The following is a 6,741-nucleotide window of genomic DNA, read 5'->3' on the forward strand; positions in this document are numbered from 1 at the left end:
GATTTAGTATTGATACCCAGACACTGAACCAGATTGTTCTGAAAAAAGAAGAACAGGAGTACTTGTGGCACCTTAGAGACTAACAAATTTATTAGAGCATAAGCTTTCGTGGACTACAGCCCACTTCTTCGGATGCATATAGAATGGAACATATAATGAGGAGATATATATACACACATACAGAGAGCATAAACAGGTGGGAGTTGTCTTACTAACTCTGAGAGGCCAATTAATTAAGAGAAAAAAAAAAAAAAAAACTTTTGAAGTGATAATCAAGCTAGCCGAGTACAGACAGTGTGATAAGAAGTGTGAGAGTACTTACAAGGGGAGATAGTCAACGTTTGTAATGGCTCAGCCATTCCCAGTCCTTATTCAAACCGGAGTTGATTGTGTCTAGAGACTGCAGAGCTAGAATTGATATGCAAACTAGACACAATCAACTCCGGTTTGAATAAGGACTGGGAATGGCTGAGCCATTACAAACGTTGACTATCTCCCCTTGTAAGTACTCTCACACTTCTTATCACACTGTCTGTACTCGGCTAGCTTGATTATCACTTCAAAAGTTTTTTTTTTTTTCTCTTAATTAATTGGCCTCTCAGAGTTAGTAAGACAACTCCCACCTGTTTATGCTCTCTGTATGTGTGTATATATATCTCCTCATTATATGTTCCATTCTATATGCATCCGAAGAAGTGGGCTGTAGTCCACGAAAGCTTATGCTCTAATAAATTTGTTAGTCTCTAAGGTGTCACAAGTACTCCTGTTCTTCTTTTTGCGGATACAGACTAACACGGCTGTTACTCTGAAGATTGTTCTGAGTAACAGTTGCTCAGTTAGGATGCAGTGTCATTGACCTAAATTATGACTGGTACTTTGCCAATTTGTTGTTTTTTTTCTTGCCTTCATGTTGTTTGCTGCCAGTCTTTTGTTAATTTTTACCTGTGCGTTGGTGGAACGGTTTAGCAATGTTATGAACTTTGTCAATGTTGTACAGCAATAATGTAGTAATACAGCCATAAGGCAGTTGCTTTTACACAGTCGTCAAATTCATCCATATTTTGATGCTAAAGATTTAAAACCAAAGGCACATGAATTCACTTTGCTTAATAGTATACAATTTAAATGAAAATTAGACCTGGTCCAGCTAATGGGTTTTAGCTGATTATCTACTTAATTGTCCATATATGGTAGAATGAGATATAGTTGACCACTCTGTTATTTATAGAGCAATTCATTTTTCTTTTTTTTGATGCTTGAGGATTTCTTGACTGTATACTGATCTCTTCTGGGGTCTTCAGGGTGTGATATCTTCTGGTGTCTTTGGTCTGTGGGATGCAACCTTAAACAGCTTTCAGTTAGATAACATAATAAGTTTTTTGCTTGTTTGTTTACATTTCTCTTGTTTTCAGTAATCCAAATTTAATACACAGATTAATTTAGTTTGTAATGGGGACCATGTCTTTTATAACACAAACTATACTTTTGCAATTGTTATATAGACATTTATTTTCACTTGAGGTGCATTACTAATATTTTAAACTAAATACAGTGCTTAACTGCTAAAATAGATGCTCACAACCTTCTCTAAGAAAGTGTTGCTTTCCCCTGCTGAGCACTCTGTTTTAGCAAAAGAGTTAGTAAACGAAATTTTACCCAAGCTTTATGTTGTTAATTTGCTTGTGATACCAATTCCGCTTTTGTTAACTGTTTAGAAGCATAAACTTTAACAACCACTATTTCCATTGAACATAAAAGAGAATACAAAATAAACCAAAATGAATTTTAAATACAGGTATGCAAATACTTTGATGTATTAAACTTTCATGATACTTCAATCTGTTTGGGAGACAAAGGTGGAAACCTGTTGAAATTGTTTGGTTAGCGTTAACATTTTGCAACATAACCAGACATAGCATAAACTGTGTGTGGGGGGGGTTAATAATTTTTGCTATTACATTCTTATAACCGTATTTGAAAGTGCAAACAAATTTATAAAAATCCAAACAAGAAATTGATGTTTCATTAATATTACCTTTACCTTAATGTTGTGGTTTTCCCTTACATTTTGAATAAATTCTTTACATTACATTTATACAATACATTTATTCTTTGAATAAAAAAAAATATTTTTGTTTGCAATTGCATTATTTGTGTAGGCAAAAATATATGTACATATATTTATAATTGATGCCTTTTTGAACTTTGCAAAAAAATTGGTATTAATAATATTATGATGGTTATACCCCAATCACAATATTAAAATAGTGTGGTACCACTTAAATTAAATAAAAGTATAAAATTGACTTGTGTTGCAACAAAATAAAAACAAACAAATAAAAACTAGTCATGTGATACACACCACATACCCGCAGGACAAACTTACAATTAAAAACAAATGGTGCCAGGATTTTATTTATAACTATACATCTGTAAAATGGGTATAATGATTGTGACAGGGTGGACTAGGCCCTGAGGCTCCCTGCTGGAGGCCTTGTGGCCCTGCCACACCCTCCCCCAGAAAATGGCTGTGTGGGAAGCAAGCAATCAGGGCCCAGCAGGCTAGTATAAGAAGAGCTGCAGGGCCAGCCTGAGATCAGTGCCTTGGTAGAGCTGGAGGAAAGTGGATGGTGCTCCAGGCTGGCTGCTTGGACTCCACCAAGACAATGCACTGAGGTAAGGGTGAAGACTGCAGGAAAAATGGGGAAGCGGCCCAGGGAACTGTAGCAACCACACCGTTTATTTAAAGGGACATGGTGGATGGCTGCTATCGATAGGGTCCCTGGGCTGGGACCCAGAGTAGAGGGTGGACAGGTCTAGGTTCCCCCGCACCAGCCACTGGGAAAGAGGCCTGGACTTTGAGGCACCCCAGAAAGGGAACTGAACTGTAGTGACCCAGTTGAAGAGCTGCGTCCTGAAAGGCCCTGAGAGGGTGAAGACATTGCCTCCAGGGAGGGAGCCCTGGGCCACTGCTCTAGAAAGTGGCAGGGACAACTTGAGAGAGGCCCCTGTTGGACTTGTACCCCGGAAGGGGTTTGCTTTGTTTTTATTTCACATACAGACTGTGTGAGACTCGGCTGGAGGGCTGAGTCAGCAAAGGAGAGTGGGTCCAGGCACACGCAGGGGGCGCTCATGAGAGATGAGAGCACCCCCATTACAGTGATATTGACCTTTTGTAAAGAGCTTTGAGATCTACTGATGACAAGTACTATCTAAAAGCTAATTATTATTTACTGGACATCTGTCAGTAACTAATCTCCATGGCTTTCTGCTCCTACAGTCACTTGGTTTCCAAGCAGTTTCTCCTGCAATGGTCTGTTTGTGGTGAAGTCGCCACAGAGCATGTGTCTATCTGATGTTCGTTTCAGCCAGAAGCAGCCATCCTTAGGTGCAACCATAATAGACTCATGGTATCAACTTTAATCCCGGAGTCAAGACCAGCACCTCAATTGTACAGTATTTTGGAGATGTAAATATTTTTGGTGAGGATCTGGACTTGATTGGAGAATACATTGGTCTTAAATCCCTATCAACATGTTGAATCCAGTTTTCATAGATGAGGTTGTTGGGTTTGGGCTTTTTTTTGTTGTTTTTTTTAAAGTCTGGATTATTTGTTCCATCCCAGGTACATTTGATGCAGTTTTAAGCCACCTCTGCCCCTCTTTGTACTCTGGGTCCAGCCTCCGGCATAATTTAGATCATCCTCAGAGCGACTCTTATTCACACACAGCAGCTCCCTGTAGAGTGCTAGTAGCCAGAGTACAGAGCCTGCTTCAGTCAAACCCCCATTTCCTCCGAGCATACATGCTATGACACAGACTGCAAGAGGGGAGGGCAGAGAGCCACCTAGGCGAGCTTTATGCCATCCAGGGAATCCCCCTACACCGAGAGTCTTCTCCACTGAGCAGATCCACTGTCTTATGATACCTCAGTGCTTCTGGAGGAATTGTGTGTATGGCTGGGTAGTACAAGGCTCCTGACAGCCTTGATTTTGATGGACTCTTTCTCTTACTAAGTCTTGTCAATATCAATATATTCCTTAAAATGATGTTCGTCCATCGTTATCGATGAAGGCCTCAACAACTCATTCTTTAGATGACCGGGCTCTGTGCGTCCGGAGATGACTGATCAGTCCGATTCGGACGTGGAACGTCCTGTCACACGTCGGGCAGACATATAATGGCACCGTTGATGGTGTACGAGCAGCTCTGGACTTGCGCAGCTCACGCTTTATGCAAAAAGGCTTTGTAGTGATAATTAGTCTTTTGTCCTGGTGACTGAAACCAGGAAGAACTCCCAGAGCCCCCATGATCTCCTTCTCATTCAGGTTCCCATCAAAGACAAGAAGAAAGATTCCAAGCAAAACCAGTACGTGTTCATGCAGGCCACATGCCCCTCAGTTCACCCTGGATTGGAGAAGGTGGTTCTTATCTCCTTCTACAGTAGTTATATCTTTGTCTAGATGGATAAAGCCATGTGCACACCTGGGTCTTCAGGTACTGTATTCCGCTTATTCCTTCTAACAGGAAGTGGGGGGAGCTATGGACTTCACATTAGCTCTATAGCAGGTCTGCAGATTCCGAATGCTGGAGTGTATTGTTTTGTTTGGCTTGTGGTAGAAGGCAGCATGGAGTTACAGCAGACACTTTGCCATCCATGAGATGGGTAGTTCTCCTTAATGCTTTGTTCTTCATAGTCCTTTTTAGGCTTGTCAACACTGCTATTGGCCATCCTAAGAACTAGTTGTGCAACGCTCTACACACACACACACACACACACACACACACACACACACACACACACATACACACACACCCCAGCGTGCTCACTCTCTCCAAGCAGTCTAATAACCAGTTGTTGTAAAATTCACTTTGAGATGGTTTAAGAACTGGTTCGAATTTGGCTGTTTAAATTGAAATCATTCTGGTGCCATTGTGGATGGAGATCAACACACACCTGTTCCACAAGTCCTCTCACTTTTGTCCCTTAATGCACCCGTTAGGATGTAGAATGCACTGCTTCTGGAAGCTATCGCAGGGGCTCTGGGACAGGTCCCTTGAGGGTACTGCAACTGAAATGGTTTAGAACAAGAAGAAAGGATTAGGGTTAGGGTCTGCAACTGCTAGCAGCAAATATCTCCATTGGCCAATGATGGGACACTAGATGGGGAGGGCTCTGAGTTACTGCAGCAAATCTTTTCCCAGGTGTCCAGCTGCTGGGTCTTGCCCATATGCTCAGAAGCCAACTGATCACCAGGTTTTGAGTCGGGAAGGAATTTTCCCCCGGGTCAGATTGGCAGAGACCCTGCCCCCAAAATCAGGACAACGGGCCCACCCGATACCACTCCCCGCTCCCAGCCACACCGGGCTATTCCGCGCTAGCTGCCGGCTGTGGAGGTGACGGGGCGGGTCCCTTGCTGCTCCGCAGGGGGAACACACTGGGCCGACCCCCAGTCCCGGCTCTACTCCATCGAATCCACCTCTTACGCCCTGCTGGCCTTGCTGAAGCAGCAGAGGTTGGAGCTGACAGGGCCCGTTGTCCGGTGGCTGACGGAGCAGCGGTACTACGGAGGAGGCTACGGCTCGACCCAGGTAAATATCACGACTGCAGAGCCCCGACCCAGGCCGGATGCGGCCCACATGTGACATGAGAAATGGCAGGTGAGGAGCATATTGCCTAGGTCCAGGGCATCATCCCATCTCTGGGGACGGCTCCTGGCATGGGGCTTGTATTTGTCCCAGGGGAGACTATGCCACATCCTAGGGAGGCTTATGTACTGGGGTGGCCTGGCCCCGCGGATAGGGCATAGGACTTGGAGGCAGGATTCCTGGGTTCCCTTCCCAGCTTTTCCACTTTGTTACTCCACAACCTCGGACACGCCCCTTTCCTTCTCCGTGCCTCAGTTTCCCCCTCAGAAAAGCACAGTGATTTCCCCCCTTTGTAAAGCATTCCCCTCCCCTCTGGGGAGCTCCTTGCTGAAACCCCATGGCCAGATTGACATGAGGTGTTGGTCATTGCTCTGCTGCTGGGGGTTGGGCCTTCCCCCCCCCTTCCAGCCCCCAGAAGTAGGATACACCCCCTCCTCCTGCCACCCCAGGATTACCTCCCATTGCCACTGCTGCCTCTAGGAGGGAATACATCTCCTTTGGTATTCCTCCCCACCCCCAGTCCCCATGAGGAGATATGTTATCCCTGGTGGTGGAGTATTATTTGCTCCTTTTTTGCTGCGGCTCATCAGAAGTATGCGTTCACTCTGGTCCCTACTGATGACAGCCCGCTGTGCTCAGTGGCGAGAATGACTAAAGCAGGCAGTCTACGGAGCACGTCGCAGAGTGCAGAGAATGACTAAAGTATCTTCCAGGAAGGACTTCTGTAGCCTAGCAGAGTGATAGGGCTCAATGCCGGGATAACTGGGTGACATTCCCTGGCCTGTGAAATCCAGCAGGTCAGACTAGATGGTCTAATGGTCCTGTCTGGCCTTATTGTTTGTTCTTGTTCTGCGTTCCTGCACTAGATCAAAGCACCCTTTAGAACCCGGGGTTCCCCCACCCCCACCCCACGAAGGGTGTCAGCAAATCACCTCTTGATCTCTTTGAGAAACTCATTCAGCTCCTTCTGTGTCTCACTAAAGGCATTTTCTCCTGCCCCTCGAATCATGTTCATGGTTCTTTTCTACCCACTCCAATATTCCCACGTCCTTTGTTGCACACACCAGAACTAGGCGCAGCCTCCCCCCGTGCT

Source organism: Malaclemys terrapin, chromosome 23 (genome assembly GCF_027887155.1).
Source record: "Malaclemys terrapin pileata isolate rMalTer1 chromosome 23, rMalTer1.hap1, whole genome shotgun sequence".
Classification (NCBI taxonomy): Eukaryota; Metazoa; Chordata; order Testudines; family Emydidae; genus Malaclemys; species Malaclemys terrapin.